This window comes from Oncorhynchus kisutch, linkage group LG25, assembly GCF_002021735.2.
Source record: "Oncorhynchus kisutch isolate 150728-3 linkage group LG25, Okis_V2, whole genome shotgun sequence".
NCBI lineage: Eukaryota > Metazoa > Chordata > Actinopteri > Salmoniformes > Salmonidae > Oncorhynchus > Oncorhynchus kisutch.
In genome coordinates this window covers 44,099,643-44,120,383 of record NC_034198.2, presented here as the reverse complement: position 1 = coordinate 44,120,383, position 20,741 = coordinate 44,099,643, and the positions used below count along the sequence as shown (strand labels likewise).

At 42.6% G+C, this 20,741-nt stretch overlaps 1 pseudogene; it reads left to right on the top strand.

Moving 5' to 3' along the window:
- The window catches only part of LOC109884715 (protein jagged-1b-like), a 183,897-nt pseudogene that overhangs the window by 112,584 nt on the left and 50,572 nt on the right, over positions 1-20,741 (top strand).

Genomic DNA, 20,741 nt, shown 5'->3' with positions numbered 1-20,741 from the left:
AATGGGCAGAATATTCAAACTAAATGGGCAGAATATTCCAACTAAAGGGGCAGTATATTCCAACTAAAGGGGCATGATATTCCAACTAAATGGGCAGAATATTCCAACTAAATGGGCAGAATATTCAAACTAAGGGGCATAATATTCAAACTAAAGGGGCAGAATATTCCAACTAAAGGGGCAGAATATTCCAACTAAATTTGCAGAATATTCAAACTAAAGGGGCAGAATATTCCAACTAAAGGGGCAGAATATTCCAACTAAAGGGGCAGAATATTCCAACTAAAGGGGCAGAATATTACAACTAAATGGGCAGAATATTCAAACTAAAGGGGCAGAATATTCCAACTAAAGGGGCAGAATATTCCAACTAAAGGGGCAGAATGTTCCAACTAAAGGGGCATTATATTCAAACTAAAGGGGCAGAATATTCAAACTAAAGGGGCATCGTATTCAAACTAAAGGGGCATAATATTCAAACTAAAGGGGCAGAATATTCCAACTAAAGGGGCAGAATATTACAACTAAAGGGGCAGAATATTACAACTAAATGGGCAGAATATTCCAAGTAAAGGGGCAGAATATTCCAACTAAAGGGGCAGAATATTCAAACTAAATGGGCAGAATATTCAAACTAAATGGGCAGAATATTCCAACTAAAGGGGCAGTATATTCCAACTAAAGGGGCATGATATTCCAACTAAATGGGCAGAATATTCCAACTAAATGGGCAGAATATTCAAACCAAGGGGCATAATATTCAAACTAAAGGGGCAGAATATTCCAACTAAAGGGGCAGAATATTCCAACTAAATGGGCAGAATATTCAAACTAAAGGGTCAGAATATTCCAACTAAAGGGGCAGAATATTCCAACTAAAGGGGCATGATATTCCAACTAAATGGGCATTATAATCCAACTAAAGGGGCATAATATTCCAACTAAAGGGGCAGAATATTCAAACTAAATGGGCAGAATATTCAAACTAAATGGGCAGAATATTACAACTAAATGGGCAGAATATTCAAACTAAATGGGCAGAATATTCCAACTAAACTAAAGGGGCAGAATGTTCCAACTAAAGGGGCAGAATGTTCCAACTAAAGGGGCAGAATATTCCAACTAAAGGGGCAGAATATTCCAACTAAAGGGGCAGAATATTCCAAGTAAAGGGGCAGAATATTCCAACTAAAGGGGCAGAATATTCCAACTAAAGGGGCAGAATATTCCAACTAAAGGGGCAGAATATTCAAACTAAATGGGCAGAATATTCCAACTAAAGGGGCAGAATATTCCAACTAAAGGGGCATGATATTCCAACTAAAGGGGCATGATATTCCAACTAAATGGGCATTATAATCCAACTAAAGGGGCATAATATTCCAACTAAAGGGGCAGAATATTCAAACTAAATTAGCAGAATATTCAAACTAAAGGGGCAGAATATTCAAACTAAAGGGGCAGAATATTCCAACTAAAGGGGCAGAATATTCCAACTAAAGGGGCAGAATATTCCAACTAAAGGGGCAGAATATTCCAACTAAAGGGGCAGAATATTCAAACTAAATGGGCAGAATATTCCAACTAAAGGGGCAGTATATTCCAACTAAAGGGGCATGATATTCCAACTAAATGGGCAGAATATTCCAACTAAATGGGCAGAATATTCAAACTAAGGGGCATAATATTCAAACTAAAGGGGCAGAATATTCCAACTAAAGGGGCAGAATATTCCAACTAAATTTGCAGAATATTCAAACTAAAGGGGCAGAATATTCCAACTAAAGGGGCAGAATATTCCAACTAAAGGGGCAGAATATTCCAACTAAAGGGGCAGAATATTACAACTAAATGGGCAGAATATTCAAACTAAAGGGGCAGAATATTCCAACTAAAGGGGCAGAATATTCCAACTAAAGGGGCAGAATGTTCCAACTAAAGGGGCATTATATTCAAACTAAAGGGGCAGAATATTCAAACTAAAGGGGCATCGTATTCAAACTAAAGGGGCATAATATTCAAACTAAAGGGGCAGAATATTCCAACTAAAGGGGCAGAATATTACAACTAAAGGGGCAGAATATTACAACTAAATGGGCAGAATATTCCAAGTAAAGGGGCAGAATATTCCAACTAAAGGGGCAGAATATTCAAACTAAATGGGCAGAATATTCAAACTAAATGGGCAGAATATTCCAACTAAAGGGGCAGTATATTCCAACTAAAGGGGCATGATATTCCAACTAAATGGGCAGAATATTCCAACTAAATGGGCAGAATATTCAAACCAAGGGGCATAATATTCAAACTAAAGGGGCAGAATATTCCAACTAAAGGGGCAGAATATTCCAACTAAATGGGCAGAATATTCAAACTAAAGGGTCAGAATATTCCAACTAAAGGGGCAGAATATTCCAACTAAAGGGGCATGATATTCCAACTAAATGGGCATTATAATCCAACTAAAGGGGCATAATATTCCAACTAAAGGGGCAGAATATTCAAACTAAATGGGCAGAATATTCAAACTAAATGGGCAGAATATTACAACTAAATGGGCAGAATATTCAAACTAAATGGGCAGAATATTCCAACTAAACTAAAGGGGCAGAATGTTCCAACTAAAGGGGCAGAATGTTCCAACTAAAGGGGCAGAATATTCCAACTAAAGGGGCAGAATATTCCAACTAAAGGGGCAGAATATTCCAAGTAAAGGGGCAGAATATTCCAACTAAAGGGGCAGAATATTCAAACTAAATGGGCAGAATATTCCAACTAAAGGGGCAGAATATTCCAACTAAAGGGGCAGAATATTCAAACTAAATGGGCAGAATATTCCAACTAAAGGGGCAGAATATTCCAACTAAAGGGGCATGATATTCCAACTAAAGGGGCATGATATTCCAACTAAATGGGCATTATAATCCAACTAAAGGGGCATAATATTCCAACTAAAGGGGCAGAATATTCAAACTAAATTAGCAGAATATTCAAACTAAAGGGGCAGAATATTCAAACTAAAGGGGCAGAATATTCCAACTAAAGGGGCAGAATATTCCAACTAAAGGGGCAGAAATTACAACTAAATGGGCAGAATATTCAAACTAAAGGGGCAGAATATTCCAACTAAAGGGGCAGAATATTCCAACTAAAGGGGCAGAATATTCCAACTAAAGGGGCAGAATATTACAACTAAATGGGCAGAATATTCAAACTAAAGGGGCAGAATATTCCAACTAAAGGGGCAGAATATTCCAACTAAAGGGGCAGAATGTTCCAACTAAAGGGGCATTATATTCAAACTAAAGGGGCAGAATATTCAAACTAAAGGGGCATCGTATTCAAACTAAAGGGGCATAATATTCAAACTAAAGGGGCAGAATATTCCAACTAAAGGGGCAGAATATTACAACTAAAGGGGCAGAATATTACAACTAAATGGGCAGAATATTCCAAGTAAAGGGGCAGAATATTCCAACTAAAGGGGCAGAATATTCAAACTAAATGGGCAGAATATTCAAACTAAATGGGCAGAATATTCCAACTAAAGGGGCAGTATATTCCAACTAAAGGGGCATGATATTCCAACTAAATGGGCAGAATATTCCAACTAAATGGGCAGAATATTCAAACTAAGGGGCATAATATTCAAACTAAAGGGGCAGAATATTCCAACTAAAGGGGCAGAATATTCCAACTAAATGGGCAGAATATTCAAACTAAAGGGTCAGAATATTCCAACTAAAGGGGCAGAATATTCCAACTAAAGGGGCATGATATTCCAACTAAATGGGCATTATAATCCAACTAAAGGGGCATAATATTCCAACTAAAGGGGCAGAATATTCAAACTAAATGGGCAGAATATTCAAACTAAATGGGCAGAATATTCAAACTAAATGGGCAGAATATTCCAACTAAACTAAAGGGGCAGAATGTTCCAACTAAAGGGGCATAATATTCAAACTAAAGGGGCAGAATATTCCAACTAAAGGGGCAGAATATTCCAACTAAAGGGGCATGATATTCCAACTAAATGGGCATTATAATCCAACTAAAGGGGCATAATATTCCAACTAAGGGGCAGAATATTCAAACTAAATTAGCAGAATATTCAAACTAAAGGGGCAGAATATTCAAACTAAAGGGGCAGAATATTCCAACTAAAGGGGCAGAATATTCCAACTAAAGGGGCAGAAATTACAACTAAATGGGCAGAATATTCAAACTAAAGGGGCAGAATATTCCAACTAAAGGGGCAGAATATTCCAACTAAAGGGGCAGAATATTCCAACTAAAGGGGCAGAATATTACAACTAAATGGGCAGAATATTCAAACTAAAGGGGCAGAATATTCCAACTAAAGGGGCAGAATATTCCAACTAAAGGGGCAGAATGTTCCAACTAAAGGGGCATTATATTCAAACTAAAGGGGCAGAATATTCAAACTAAAGGGGCATCGTATTCAAACTAAAGGGGCATAATATTCAAACTAAAGGGGCAGAATATTCCAACTAAAGGGGCAGAATATTACAACTAAAGGGGCAGAATATTACAACTAAATGGGCAGAATATTCCAAGTAAAGGGGCAGAATATTCCAACTAAAGGGGCAGAATATTCAAACTAAATGGGCAGAATATTCAAACTAAATGGGCAGTATATTCCAACTAAAGGGGCAGTATATTCCAACTAAAGGGGCATGATATTCCAACTAAATGGGCAGAATATTCCAACTAAATGGGCAGAATATTCAAACTAAGGGGCATAATATTCAAACTAAAGGGGCAGAATATTCCAACTAAAGGGGCAGAATATTCCAACTAAATGGGCAGAATATTCAAACTAAAGGGTCAGAATATTCCAACTAAAGGGGCAGAATATTCCAACTAAAGGGGCATGATATTCCAACTAAATGGGCATGATATTCCAACTAAATGGGCATTATAATCCAACTAAAGGGGCATAATATTCCAACTAAAGGGGCAGAATATTCAAACTAAATTAGCAGAATATTCAAACTAAAGGGGCAGAATATTCAAACTAAAGGGGCAGAATATTCCAACTAAAGGGGCAGAATGTTCCAACTAAAGGGGCATAATATTCAAACTAAAGGGGCAGAATATTCCAACTAAAGGGGCAGAATATTCCAACTAAAGGGGCAGAATATTCCAACTAAAGGGGCAGAATATTCCAACTAAAGGGGCAGAATATTACAACTAAATGGGCAGAATATTCAAACTAAAGGGGCAGAATATTCCAACTAAAGGGGCAGAATATTCCAACTAAAGGGGCAGAATGTTCCAACTAAAGGGGCATTATATTCAAACTAAAGGGGCAGAATATTCAAACTAAAGGGGCATCGTATTCAAACTAAAGGGGCAGAATATTCCAACTAAAGGGGCAGAATATTACAACTAAAGGGGCAGAATATTACAACTAAATGGGCAGAATATTCCAAGTAAAGGGGCAGAATATTCCAACTAAAGGGGCAGAATATTCAAACTAAATGGGCAGAATATTCAAACTAAATGGGCAGTATATTCCAACTAAAGGGGCAGTATATTCCAACTAAAGGGGCATGATATTCCAACTAAATGGGCAGAATATTCCAACTAAATGGGCAGAATATTCAAACTAAGGGGCATAATATTCAAACTAAAGGGGCAGAATATTCCAACTAAAGGGGCAGAATATTCCAACTAAATGGGCAGAATATTCAAACTAAAGGGTCAGAATATTCCAACTAAAGGGGCAGAATATTCCAACTAAAGGGGCATGATATTCCAACTAAATGGGCATTATAATCCAACTAAAGGGGCATAATATTCCAACTAAAGGGGCAGAATATTCAAACTAAATGGGCAGAATATTCAAACTAAATGGGCAGAATATTCAAACTAAATGGGCAGAATATTCCAACTAAACTAAAGGGGCAGAATGTTCCAACTAAAGGGGCATAATATTCAAACTAAAGGGGCAGAATATTCCAACTAAAGGGGCAGAATATTCCAACTAAAGGGGCAGAATATTCCAAGTAAAGGGGCAGAATATTCCAACTAAAGGGGCAGAATATTCAAACTAAATGGGCAGAATATTCCAACTAAAGGGGCAGAATATTCCAACTAAAGGGGCAGAATATTCAAACTAAATGGGCAGAATATTCCAACTAAAGGGGCAGAATATTCCAACTAAAGGGGCATGATATTCCAACTAAAGGGGCATGATATTCCAACTAAATGGGCATTATAATCCAACTAAAGGGGCATAATATTCCAACTAAAGGGGCAGAATATTCAAACTAAATTAGCAGAATATTCAAACTAAAGGGGCAGAATATTCAAACTAAAGGGGCAGAATATTCCAACTAAAGGGGCAGAATATTCCAACTAAAGGGGCAGAAATTACAACTAAATGGGCAGAATATTCAAACTAAAGGGGCAGAATATTCCAACTAAAGGGGCAGAATATTCCAACTAAATGGGCAGAATATTCAAACTAAAGGGTCAGAATATTCCAACTAAAGGGGCAGAATATTCCAACTAAAGGGGCAGAATATTCCAACTAAAGGGGCATGATATTCCAACTAAATGGGCATTATAATCCAACTAAAGGGGCATAATATTCCAACTAAAGGGGCAGAATATTCAAACTAAATGGGCAGAATATTCAAACTAAATGGGCAGAATATTACAACTAAATGGGCAGAATATTCAAACTAAATGGGCAGAATATTCCAACTAAACTAAAGGGGCAGAATGTTCCAACTAAAGGGGCATAATATTCAAACTAAAGGGGCAGAATATTCCAACTAAAGGGGCAGAATATTCCAACTAAAAGGGCAGAATATTCCAAGTAAAGGGGCAGAATATTCCAACTAAAGGGGCAGAATATTCAAACTAAATGGGCAGAATATTCCAACTAAAGGGGCAGAATATTCCAACTAAAGGGGCATGATATTCCAACTAAAGGGGCATGATATTCCAACTAAATGGGCATTATAATCCAACTAAAGGGGCATAATATTCCAACTAAAGGGGCAGAATATTCAAACTAAATTAGCAGAATATTCAAACTAAAGGGGCAGAATATTCAAACTAAAGGGGCAGAATATTCCAACTAAAGGGGCAGAATATTCCAACTAAAGGGGCAGAAATTACAACTAAATGGGCAGAATATTCAAACTAAATGGGCAGAATATTCAAACTAAATGGGCAGAATATTCCAACTAAACTAAAGGGGCAGAATGTTCCAACTAAAGTGGCAGAATATTCCAACTAAAGGGGCAGAATATTCCAACTAAAGGGGCAGAATGTTCCAACTAAAGGGGCATTATATTCAAACTAAAGGGGCAGAATATTCAAACTAAAGGGGCAGAATATTCCAACTAAAGGGGCAGAATATTCCAACTAAAGGGGCAGAATATTCCAACTAAAGGGGCAGAATATTCCAACTAAAGGGGCAGAATATTCCAAGTAAAGGGGCAGAATATTCCAACTAACGGGGCAGAATATTCAAACTAAATGGGCAGAATATTCAAACTAAATGGGCAGAATATTCCAACTAAAGGGGCAGTATATTCCAACTAAAGGGGCATGATATTCCAACTAAATGGGCAGAATATTCCAACTAAATGGGCAGAATATTCAAACTAAGGGGCATAATATTCAAACTAAAGGGGCAGAATATTCCAACTAAAGGGGCAGAATATTCCAACTAAATGGGCAGAATATTCAAACTAAAGGGGCAGAATATTCCAACTAAAGGGGCAGAATATTCCAACTAAAGGGGCAGAATATTCCAACTAAAGGGGCAGGATATTCCAACTAAAGGGGCATGATATTCCAACTAAAGGGGCATGATATTCCAACTAAATGGGCAGAATATTCCAACTAAAGGGGCATAATATTCAAACTAAAGGGGCAGAATATTCCAACTAAAGGGCAGAATATTCCAACTAAAGGGGCAGAATATTCCAACCAAAGGGGCAGAATATTCCAACTAAATGGGCAGAATATTCAAACTAAAGGGGCAGAATATTCCAACTAAAGGGGCAGAATATTCAAACTAAATGGGCAGAATATTCCAACTAAAGGGGCAGAATATTCCAACTAAAGGGGCAGAATATTCAAACTAAATGGGCAGAATATTCCAACTAAAGGGGCAGAATATTCCAACTAAAGGGGCATGATATTCCAACTAAAGCGGCATGATATTCCAACTAAATGGGCATTATAATCCAACTAAAGGGGCATAATATTCCAACTAAAGGGGCAGAATATTCAAACTAAATTAGCAGAATATTCAAACTAAAGGGGCAGAATATTCAAACTAAAGGGGCAGAATATTCCAACTAAAGGGGCAGAATATTCCAACTAAAGGGGCAGAAATTACAACTAAATGGGCAGAATATTCAAACTAAAGGGGCAGAATATTCCAACTAAAGGGGCAGAATATTCCAACTAAATGGGCAGAATATTCAAACTAAAGGGTCAGAATATTCCAACTAAAGGGGCAGAATATTCCAACTAAAGGGGCATGATATTCCAACTAAATGGGCATTATAATCCAACTAAAGGGGCATAATATTCCAACTAAAGGGGCAGAATATTCAAACTAAATGGGCAGAATATTCCAACTAAATGGGCAGAATATTCCAACTAAAGGGGCAGAATGTTCCAACTAAAGGGGCAGAATGTTCCAACTAAAGGGGCAGAATATTCCAACTAAAGGGGCAGTCTCTCTCAGCAGCAGGAGGTCAACAACAGCAGCAGGAGGTCAACTACCTTTTTAGCAACAGGAGGTCAACAACAGCAGCAGGAGGTCAACAACAGCAGCAGGAGGTCAATGACCTCTTTAGCAACAGGAGGTCAAGAACAGCAGCAGGAGGTCAAGAACAGCAGCAGGAGGTCAAGAACAGCAGCAGGAGGTCGACGACCTCTTTAGCAGCAGGAGGTCAACAACAGCAGCAGGAGGTCAACAACAGCAGCAGGAGGTCAACGACCTCTTTAACAGCAGGAGGTCAACAACAGCAGCAGGAGGTCAACAACAGCAGCAGGAGGTCAACAACAGCAGCAGGAGGTCAACGACCTCTTTAACAGCAGGAGGTCAACAACAGCAGCAGGAGGTCAACAACAGCAGCAGGAGGTCAACAACAGCAGCAGGAGGTCAACGACCTCTTTAACAGCAGGAGGTCAACAACAGCAGCAGGAGGTCAACAACAGCAGCAGGAGGTCAACAACAGCAGCAGGAGGTCAACGACCTCTTTAACAGCAGGAGGTCAACAACAACAGCAGGAGGTCAACAACAGCAGCAGGAGGTCAACAACAGCAGCAGGAGGTCAACAACAGCAGCAGGAGGTCAACGACCTCTTTAACAGCAGGAGGTCAACAACAGAAGCAGGAGGTCAACAACAGCAGCAGGAGGTCAACAACAGCAGCAGGAGGTCAACAACAGCAGCAGGAGGTCAACAACCTCTTTAACAGCAGGAGGTCAACAACAGCAGCAGGAGGTCAACGACCTCTTTAACAGCAGGAGGTCAACGACCTCTTTAACAGCAGGAGGTCAACGCTACAGAAATGCTATATTCTGAAGTTTATTGTTTTATTAAATTCAGGGTTTCAAATGTCATGGTGCAGGTAACTGCCAAAGTAAAGGAAACATAAGGTGTCTTAATAGGGCGTTGGGACACCATGAGCCAGAACAGCTTCAATGCATCTTGGCATAGATGTTTCCATTATTTCAGTTATATCCTTGTCTGTAACAATGTAACATCATGGACATTTGAATTTAGACGAAGCGTTTTCATTGTTAAAATTGAATATTCAAATAATGAATATTGTCTCACAAGTGTTTGTCTCTGCTAACGTCCTTTCTGATATTCAATTAAATATGCCCATCCCTACTCTTTCAGTCTCTCTCTCTTTCAGTCTCTCTCTCTCTCTGTCTCTCTCTCTGTCTCTCTCTTTCAGTCTCTCTCTGTCTCTCTCTCTGCCTCTCTCTCTTTCAGTCTCTCTCTGTCTCTCTCTTTCAGTCTCTCTCTGTCTCTCTCTCTTTCAGTCTCTCTCTGTCTCTCTCTTTCAGTCTCTCTCTGCCTCTCTCTCTTTCAGTCTCTCTCATTCTCTCTCTGTCTCTCTCTTTCAGTCTCTCTCTGTCTCTCTCTGCCTCTCTCTCTTTCAGTCTCTCTCATTCTCTCTCTGTCTCTCTCTTTCAGTCTCTCTCTGTCTCTCTCTTTCAGTCTCTCTCTGCCTCTCTCTCTTTCAGTCTGTCTCTGTCTCTCTCTCTCTGTCTCTCTCTCTTCAGTCTCTCTCTCTTTCAGTCTCTCTCTCTTTCAGTCTCTCTCTCTTTCAGTCTCTCTCTCTTTCAGTCTCTCTCTGTCTCTCTCTCTGTCTCTCTCTGCCTCTCTCTCTTTCAGTCTCTCTCAGTCTCTCTCTGTCTCTCTCTCTGTCTCTCTCTGTCTCTCTCTCTGTCTCTCTCTGTCTCTCTCTTTCAGTCTCTCTCTGTCTCTCTCTTTCAGTCTCTCTCTGTCTCTCTCTTTCAGTCTCTCTCTGCCTCTCTCTCTTTCAGTCTCTCTCATTCTCTCTCTGTCTCTCTCTTTTAGTCTCTCTCTGTCTCTCTCTTTCAGTCTCTCTCTGCCTCTCTCTCTTTCAGTCTGTCTCTGTCTCTCTCTCTCTGTCTCTCTCTCTCTGTCTCTCTCTTTCAGTCTCTCTCTGTCTCTCTCTCTTTCAGTCTCTCTCTGTCTCTCTCTCTTTCAGTCTCTCTCTGTCTCTCTCTCTTTCAGTCTCTCTCTGTCTCTCTCTTTCAGTCTCTCTCTGTCTCTCTCTCTTTCAGTCTCTCTCTGTCTCTCTCTTTCAGTCTGTCTCTGTCTCTCTCTTTCAGTCTCTCTCTGCCTCTCTCTCTTTCAGTCTCTCTCATTCTCTTTCAGTCTCTCTCTGTCTCTCTCTTTCAGTCTCTCTCTGTCTCTCTCTCTTTCAGTCTGTCTCTGTCTCTCTCTGTCTCTCTCTTTCAGTCTCTCTCTGCCTCTCTCTCTTTCAGTCTCTCTCTGTCTCTCTCTTTCAGTCTGTCTCTGTCTCTCTCTTCAGTCTCTCTCTGCCTCTCTCTCTTTCAGTCTCTCTCATTCTCTCTCTGTCTCTCTCTTTCAGTCTCTCTCTGTCTCTCTCTTTCAGTCTCTCTCATTCTCTCTCTGTCTCTCTCTTTCAGTCTCTCTCTGTCTCTCTCTTTCAGTCTCTCTCTGTCTCTCTTTCAGTCTCTCTCTGTCTCTCTCTTTCAGTCTCTCTCTGTCTCTCTCTTTCAGTCTCTCTCTGTCTCTCTCTCTTTCAGTCTCTCTCTGTCTCTCTCTTTCAGTCTCTTTCAGTCTCTCTCTGCCTCCTCTCTCTTTCAGTCTCTCTCATTCTCTCTCTGTCTCTCTCTTTCGGTCTCTCTCTGTCTCTCTCTTTCAGTCTCTCTCTGCCTCTCTCTCTTTCAGTCTGTCTCTGTCTCTCTCTCTCTGTCTCTCTCTCTTTCAGTCTCTCTCTCTTTCAGTCTCTCTCTCTTTCAGTCTCTCTCTGTCTCTCTCTCTGTCTCTCTCTGCCTCTCTCTCTTCAGTCTCTCTCTGTCTCTCTCTCTGTCTCTCTCTGTCTCTCTCTTTCAGTCTCTCTCTGTCTCTCTCTTTCAGTCTCTCTCTGTCTCTCTCTTTCAGTCTCTCTCTGCCTCTCTCTCTTTCAGTCTCTCTCATTCTCTCTCTGTCTCTCTCTTTCAGTCTCTCTCATTCTCTCTCTGTCTCTCTCTTTCAGTCTCTCTCTGTCTCTCTCTTTCAGTCTCTCTCTGCCTCTCTCTCTTTCAGTCTGTCTCTGTCTCTCTCTCTCTGTCTCTCTCTCTCTGTCTCTCTCTTTCAGTCTCTCTCTGTCTCTCTCTCTTTCAGTCTCTCTCTGTCTCTCTCTTTCAGTCTCTCTCTGTCTCTCTCTCTTTCAGTCTCTCTCTGTCTCTCTCTTTCAGTCTCTCTCTGTCTCTCTCTCTTTCAGTCTCTCTCTGTCTCTCTCTTTCAGTCTGTCTCTGTCTCTCTCTTTCAGTCTCTCTCTGCCTCTCTCTCTTTCAGTCTCTCTCATTCTCTTTCAGTCTCTCTCTGTCTCTCTCTCTTTCAGTCTCTCTCTGTCTCTCTCTCTTCAGTCTGTCTCTGTCTCTCTCTTTCAGTCTCTCTCTGCCTCTCTCTCTTTCAGTCTCTCTCTGTCTCTCTCTTTCAGTCTGTCTCTGTCTCTCTCTTTCAGTCTCTCTCTGCCTCTCTCTCTTTCAGTCTCTCTCATTCTCTCTCTGTCTCTCTCTTTCAGTCTCTCTCTGTCTCTCTCTTTCAGTCTCTCTCTGTCACTCTCTCTTTCAGTCTGTCTCTGTCTCTCTCTCTGTCTCTCTCTTTCAGTCTCTCTCTTTCAGTCTCTCTCTGTCTCTCTCTCTTTCAGTCTCTCTGTCTCTCTCTCTTTCAGTCTCTCTCTGTCTCTCTCTCTTTCAGTCTCTCTCTGTCTCTCTCTTTCAGTCTCTCTCTGTCTCTCTCTCTTTCAGTCTCTCTCTGTCTCTCTCTCTTTCAGTCTCTCTCTGTCTCTCTCTCTTTCAGTCTCTCTCTGTCTCTCTCTTTTCAGTCTCTCTCTGCCTCTCTCTCTTTCAGTCTCTCTCATTCTCTCTCTGTCTCTCTCTTTCAGTCTCTCTCTGTCTCTCTCTTTCAGTCTCTCTCTGTCTCTCTCTTTCAGTCTCTCTCTGTCTCTCTCTCTTTCAGTCTGTCTCTGTCTCTCTCTCTGTCTCTCTCTTTCAGTCTCTCTCTGCCTCTCTCTCTGTCTCTCTCTTTCAGTCCTCTCTCTGTCTCTCTCTTTCAGTCTCTCTCTTTCAGTCTCTCTTCTGTCTCTCTCTTTCAGTCTCTCTCATTCTCTCTCTGTCTCTCTCTTTCAGTCTCTCTCTGTCTCTCTCTTTCAGTCTCTCTCTGTCTCTCTCTTTCAGTCTCTCTCTGTCTCTCTCTTTCAGTCTCTCTCTGTCTCTCTCTTTCAGTCTCTCTCTGTCTCTCTCAGTCTCTCTCTGTCTCTCTCTCTTTCAGTCTCTCTCTTTCAGTCTCTTTCAGTCTCTCTCTGTCCTCTCTCTGCCTCTCTCTCTTTCAGTCTCTCTATTCTCTCTCTGTCTCTCTCTTTCAGTCTCTCTCTGTCTCTCTCTTTCAGTCTCTCTCTGCCTCTCTCTCTTTCAGTCTGTCTCTGTCTCTCTCTCTCTGTCTCTCTCTCTTTCAGTCTCTCTCTCTTTCAGTCTCTCTCTCTTTCAGTCTCTCTCTGTCTCTCTCTCTGTCTCTCTCTGCCTCTCTCTCTTTCAGTCTCTCTCTGTCTCTCTCTCTGTCTCTCTCTGTCTCTCTCTTTCAGTCTCTCTCTGTCTCTCTCTTTCAGTCTCTCTCTGTCTCTCTCTTTCAGTCTCTCTCCTGCCTCTCTCTCTTTCAGTCTCTCTCATTCTCTCTCTGTCTCTCTCTTTCAGTCTCTCTCATTCTCTCTCTGTCTCTCTCTTTCAGTCTCTCTCTGTCTCTCTCTTTCAGTCTCTCTCTGTCTCTCTCTTTCAGTCTCTCTCTGTCTCTCTCTTTCAGTCTCTCTCTGTCTCTCTCTCTTTCAGTCTCTCTCTGTCTCTCTCTTTCAGTCTCTTTCAGTCTCTCTCTGTCTCTCTCTGCCTCTCTCTCTTTCAGTCTCTCTCATTCTCTCTCTGTCTCTCTCTTTCGGTCTCTCTCTGTCTCTCTCTTTCAGTCTCTCTCTGCCTCTCTCTCTTTCAGTCTGTCTCTCTCTCTCTCTCTCTCTCTGTCTCTCTCTCTTTCAGTCTCTCTCTCTTTCAGTCTCTCTCTCTTTCAGTCTCTCTCTCTTTCAGTCTCTCTCTGTCTCTCTTCTCTGTCTCTCTCTGCCTCTCTCTCTTCAGTCTCTCTCTGTCTCTCTCTCTGTCTCTCTCTGTCTCTCTCTTTCAGTCTCTCTCTGTCTCTCTCTTTCAGTCTCTCTCTGTCTCTCTCTTTCAGTCTCTCTCTGCCTCTCTCTCTTTCAGTCTCTCTCATTCTCTCTCTGTCTCTCTCTTTCAGTCTCTCTCATTCTCTCCCTGTCTCTCTCTTTCAGTCTCTCTCTGTCTCTCTCTTTCAGTCTCTCTCTGCCTCTCTCTCTTTCAGTCTGTCTCTGTCTCTCTCTCTCTGTCTCTCTCTCTCTGTCTCTCTCTTTCAGTCTCTCTCTGTCTCTCTCTCTCTTTCAGTCTCTCTCTGTCTCTCTCTTTCAGTCTCTCTCTGTCTCTCTCTCTTTCAGTCTCTCTCTGTCTCTCTCTTTCAGTCTCTCTCTGTCTCTCTCTTCTTCAGTCTCTCTCTGTCTCTCTCTTTCAGTCTGTCTCTGTCTCTCTCTTTCAGTCTGTCTCTGTCTCTCTCTTTCAGTCTCTCTCTGCCTCTCTCTCTTTCAGTCTCTCTCATTCTCTTTCAGTCTCTCTCTGTCTCTCTCTTTCAGTCTCTCTCTGTCTCTCTCTCTTCAGTCTGTCTCTGTCTCTCTCTTTCAGTCTCTCTCTGCCTCTCTCTCTTTCAGTCTCTCTCTGTCTCTCTCTTTCAGTCTGTCTCTGTCTCTCTCTTCAGTCTCTCTCTGCCTCTCTCTCTTTCAGTCTCTCTCATTCTCTCTCTGTCTCTCTCTTCAGTCTCTCTCTGTCTCTCTCTTTCAGTCTCTCTCTGTCTCTCTCTCGTTCAGTCTCTCTCTGTCTCTCTCTCTTTCAGTCTGTCTCTGTCTCTCTCTCTGTCTCTCTCTTTCAGTCTCCTCCTTCTCTTTCAGTCTCTCTCTGTCTCTCTCTCTTTCAGTCTCTCTCTGTCTCTCTCTCTTTCAGTCTCTCTCTGTCTCTCTCTTTCAGTCTCTCTCTGTCTCTCTCTCTTTCAGTCTCTCTCTGTCTCTCTCTCTTTCAGTCTCTCTCTGTCTCTCTCTTTCAGTCTCTCTCTGCCTCTCTCTCTTTCAGTCTCTCTCATTCTCTCTCTGTCTCTCTCTTTCAGTCTCTCTCTGTCTCTCTCTTTCAGTCTCTCTCTGTCTCTCTCTTTCAGTCTCTCTCTGTCTCTCTCTCTTTCAGTCTGTCTCTGTCTCTCTCTCTGTCTCTCTCTTTCAGTCTCTCTCTGCCTCTCTCTCTGTCTCTCTCTTTCAGTCTCTCTCTGTCTCTCTCTCTTTCAGTCTCTCTCTGCCTCTCTCTTTCAGTCTCTCTCTGTCTCTCTCTTTCAAATCAAATCAAATCAAATTTATTTATATAGCCCTTCGTACATCCAGCTGATATCTCAAAGTGCTGTACAGAAACCCAGCCTAAAACCCCAAACAGCAAGCAATGCAGGTGTAGAAGCACAGAGTCTCTCTCTGTCTCTCTCTTTCAGTCTCTCTCTGTCTCTCTCTCTTTCAGTCTGTCTCTGTCTCTCTCTCTGTCTCTCTCTTTCAGTCTCTCTCTGCCTCTCTCTCTTTCAGTCTCTCTCTGTCTCTCTCTCTTTCAGTCTCTCTCTGTCTCTCTCTTTCAGTCTCTCTCTGTCTCTCTCTCTTTCAGTCTCTCTCTGCCTCTCTCTTTCAGTCTCTCTCTGTCTCTCTCTTTCAAATCAAATCAAATCAAATTTATTTATATAGCCCTTCGTACATCCAGCTGATATCTCAAAGTGCTGTACAGAAACCCAGCCTAAAACCCCAAACAGCAAGCAATGCAGGTGTAGAAGCACGGAGAGAGGCAGAGAGAGACAGTCTCTCTCTGCCTCTCTCTCTTTCAGTCTCTCTCATTCTCTCTCTGTCTCTCTCTCTTTCAGTCTCTCTCTGTCTCTCTTTCAGTCTCTCTCTGCCTCTCTCTTTCAGTCTGTCTCTGTCTCTCTCTTTCAGTCTCTCTCTGCCTCTCTCTCTTTCAGTCTCTCTCTCTCTCTCTCTCTGTCTCTCTCTTTCAGTCTCTCTCTGTCTCTCTCTTTCAGTCTCTCTCTGCTCTCTCTTTTTCAGTCTCTCTCTGTCTCTCTCTCTTTCAGTCTCTCTCTGTCTCTCTCTGCCTCTCTCTTTCAGTTTCTCCTGTCTCTCTCTCTCTCTCTCAGGTCTCTCTCTTTCAGTCTCTCTCTGTCTCTCTCTTTCAGTCTCTCTCTGCCTCTCTCTCTTTCAGTCTCTCTCTGCCTCTCTCTCTTTCAGTCTCTCTCTGCCTCTCTCTCTTTCAGTCTCTCTCTGCCTCTCTCTCTTTCAGTCTCTCTCTGCTCTCTCTCTTTCAGTCTCTCTCTCTCTCTTTCAGTCCTCTCTCTCTCTTTCAGTCTCTCTCTCTCTCTTTCAGTCTCTCTCTGTCTCTCTCTTTCAGTCTCTCTCTGTCTCTCTCTCTTTCAGTCTCTCTCTGTCTCTCTCTCTTTCAGTCTCTCTCTGTCTCTCTCTGTCTCTCTCTTTCAGTCTCTCTCTCGGTCTCTCTCTCTTTCAGTCTGTCTCTGTCTCTCTCTTTCAGTCTGTCTCTGTCTCTCTCTTTCAGTCTCTCTCTGTCTCTCTCTCTTTCAGTCTGTCTCTCTCTCTTTCAGTCTGTCTCTCTCTCTTTCAGTCTGTCTCTCTCTCTTTCAGTCTGTCTCTCTCTCTGTCTCTCGCTCTTTCAGTCACTCGCTCTTTCAGTCACTCTCTCATGCTCTCCCACTCGGTGTGTCTCTCTCTCTCTCACACACACACACACACACACACACACACACACACACACACACACACACACACACACACACACACACACACACACACACACAGTCAGTAGAGATGACATGTAAGTCTTGTGTATGTGTGTTCCAGTGACAGGGAGACCGTGCTCAGGGAACAGTCGTGTCACCCCTGATTTAGCCAAGTGGGATGAGGACTGCAACACCTGCCAGTGCTTTAATGGGAAGGTTGTCTGTACTCGAGTACGTATCTAAACTCTTACCTTTACCTTGTTAACAAACTATAAACTCTTACCTTTACCTTGTTAACAAACTATAAACTCTTACCTTGTTAACAATCTATAAACTCTTACCTTTACCTTGTTAACAATCTATAAACTCTTACCTTTACCTAAAGTTGAAGTTTACATACACTCAGGTTGGAGTCATTAAAACTCGTTTTTCAACCACTCCACAAATTTCTTGTGAACAAACTATAGTTCTGGCAAGTCGGTTAGGGCATCTACTTCGTGCATGACACAAGTAATTTATCCAACAATTGTGTACAGACAGATTATTTCACTTATGATTCACTGTATCACAATTCCAGTGGGTCAGAAGTTTACATAAACTAAGTTGACTGTGCCTTTAAACAGCTTGGAAAATTCCAGAAAATGATGTCATGGCTTTAGAAGCTTCTGATAGGCTAATTGACATAATTTGAATCAATTGGAAGTGTACCTGTGGATGTATTTCAAGGCCTACCTTCAACTCAGTGGCTCTTTGCTTGACATCATGGGAAAATCAAAAGAAATCAGCCAAGACCTCAGAATAAAATTGTAGACCTCCACAAGTCTGGTTTATCCTTGGGAGCAATTTCCAAACGCCAGAAGGTACCACGTTCATCTGTACAAACAATAGTACGCAAGTATAAACACCATGACACCACGCAGCCGTCATACCGTTCAGGAAGGAGACGCGTTCTGTCTTCTAGAGATGAACGTACTTTGGTGTGAAAAGTGCAAATCAATCCCAGAACAACAACAAAGGACCTTGTGAAGATGCTGGAGGAAACAGGTACAAAAGTATCTATATCCACAGTAAAAAAAAGAGTCCTATATCGACATAACCTGAAACGCCGCTCAGCAAGGAAGAAGCCACTGCTCCAAAACTGCCATAAAAAAGCCAGACTACGGTTTGCAACTGCATGTGGGGACAGAGATCGGACTTTTTGGAGAAATGTCCTCTGGTCTGATGAAACAAAATCAGAACTGTTTGGCCATAATGACCATTGTTATATTTGGAGGAAAAAGGGGGAGGCTTGCAAGCCGAAGAACACCATCCCAACCGTGAAGCACGGGGGTGGCAGCATCATGTTGTGGGGGTGCTTTGGTGCAGGAGGGGCTGGTGCACTTCACAAAATAGATGGCATCATGAGGTAGGAAAATTATGTGGATATATTGAAGCAACATCTCAGTCAGGAAGTTAAAGCTTGGGTCTTCCAAATGGACAATGACCCCAAGCATATTTCCAAAGTTGTGGCAAAATGGCTTAAGGACAACAATGTCAAGGTATTGGAGTGGCCATCACAAAGCCCTGACCTCAATCCTATAGCAAATGTGTGGTCAGAACTGAAAATGTGCGTGTGAGCAAGAAGGCCTACAAACCTGACTCAGTTACACCAGCTCTGTCAGGAGGAATGGGCCAAAATTCACCCAACTTATTGTGGGGAACTTGTGGAAGGCTACCCGAAACGTTTGACCCAAGTTAAACAATTTAAGGCAATGCTACCAAATACTAATTGAGTGTATGTAAACTTCTGACCCACTGGGAATGTGATGAAAGAAATGAAAGCTGAAAATAATAATGCTCTCTACTATTATTCTGACATTTCACATTCTTAAAATAAGGTGGTGATCCTAACTGACCTAAAACAGGGATTTTTTATTAGGATGTCAGGAATTGTGAAAAACTAAGTTTAAATGTATTTGCCTAAGGTGTTATGTCGACTTCCGACTTCAACTGTAGATGTATCTTAGAGGGCTGCAAAACTCTGCTACCTTTCCCAAAAAGTTCCAGGTTTTCCAGAAATCCTCATTAGAGTTCCCAGTTGGAGGATTCCTGGATTCAGGGGGGAATTATCAGGGAGGGAGCTGGGATTGGGATTCCTGGATTCAGGGGAGAATTATCAGGGAGGGAGCTGGGATTGGGATTCCTGGATTCAGGGGGGAATTATCAGGGAGGGAGATGGGATTGGGATTCCTGGATTCAGGGGGGAATTATCAGGGAGGGAGATGGAATTGGGATTCCTGGATTCAGAGGGGAATTATCAGGGAGGGAGCTGGGATTGGGAATCCTGGAAAACCTGGCAATGTTGGGAAGGTCACTGTAATTTTTTAACCCTGGTGTCTTGAATGTGTCTTTCCTGTATCTCACATTTAGATATTTTGGTTTTACAGACGTGATTTATTGATTGATTCTTTAATTGATTGATTTCAGATATGGTGTGGCCTTAGGTCCTGCCGAGTCAGCGGGGGGGTTAAAGGCCACGGTAGCAGAGGAGGTGGGGTCGGGTGTCTGTCTGGTCAGAGCTGTGTACCAATCAGGGAGGAGCAGTGTTTCATCCGACCGTGTCTGGGTCAGGGGGAGTGCCACCCCTCCTCTCCACCGCCCAACAAATGCCACCCCAGCTCCGGTTACCACGACAACAGCTGTGCTAACGTAACACTTACGTTCACCAAAGAGACCATGCCCAGGGTGAGTCAGAGTAGAGAGATTAATTTCCTCTTTTCTTCCCTACTACCCTTCTACTCAGCAGCTCAGACACTCTCTAACCTATTCCATATAGTGCACTACTTTTGCCTAGGAAGCCAGAGATTGAGTTAAAGGCTATTGGGGTCACTTTCCCTTTCCTCCTCCACCTTTCTGCTCTCAGCCCAGCCGTTCGGCTCTCAGCTTAGCCGTTAGGTCCCCCTCTCTCCTCATCCTCTTGTCCCCCTCTCTCCTCATCCTCTGGTCCCCCTCTCTCCTCATTCTCTGGTCCCCCCTCTCTCTTCATCCTCTGGTCCCCCCTCTCTCCTCATTCTCTGGTCCCCCTCTCTCCTCATTCTCTGGTCCCCCTCTCTCCTCATCCTCTGGTCCCCCCTCTCTCCTCATCCGCTGGTCCCCCTCTCTCCTCATCCTCTGGTCCCCCTCGTTCCTCATCCGCTGGTCCCCCTCTCTCCTTATCCTCTCTGGTCCCCCTCTCTCCCCCTCCTCTCCAGGGTCTGAATCTTGTTTCCCATGGTCTGAGTAAACTCCAAACTCCAAACAGGCTGTCATGTGCCTTTTACTGAGGAGTGGCTTCTGTCTGGCCACTCTACCATAAAGGCCTAATTGGTGGAGTGCTGCAGAGATGGTTGTCCTTCTGGAAGGTTCTCCCATCTCCACAGAGGAACTTTAGAGCTCTGTCAGTGACCATCGGGTTCTTGGTCACCTCCCTGATCAAGGCCCTTATCCCCTGATTGGTCAGTTTGGCTGGGAGGCCAGCTCTAGGAAGAGACTTGGTGGTTCCAAACTTCTTCCATTTAAGGATGATAGAGGTCACTGTGTTCTTGGGGACCTTCAATGCTGCAGAAATGTTTTTGTACCCTTCCCCAGATCTGTGCCCCGACACAATCCTGCCTCTGAGCTCTACGGACATTTCCTTCAACCTCATGGCTTGGTTTTTGCTCTGACATGCATTGTCAACTGTGGGACCTTATATAGACAGGTGTGAGTCTTACCAAATCATGTCCATGAATTTAACACAGGTGGACTCCAATCCAAAGTTAAATAAATATTAATATTGGTGATATTTACAATGTGGTTTGAATAGTTCTTTACTGGTTGACCTTTTCTTGTGGCAACAGGTCATAAATCTTGCTGCTGTGATGTCACACTGTGGTATTTCACCTAGTAGATATGGGAGATTATCAAGATTGGGTTTGTTTTCGGGATTCTTTGTGGATCTGTGTAATCTGAGGGAAATATGTGTCTCTAATATGGTCATACATTGGGCAGGAGGTTAGGAAGTGCAGCTCAGTTTCCACCTCATTTTGTGGGCAGTGAGCACATAGCCTGTCTTCTCTTGAGAGCCATGTCTGCCTACGGCGGCCTTTCTCAATAGCAGGG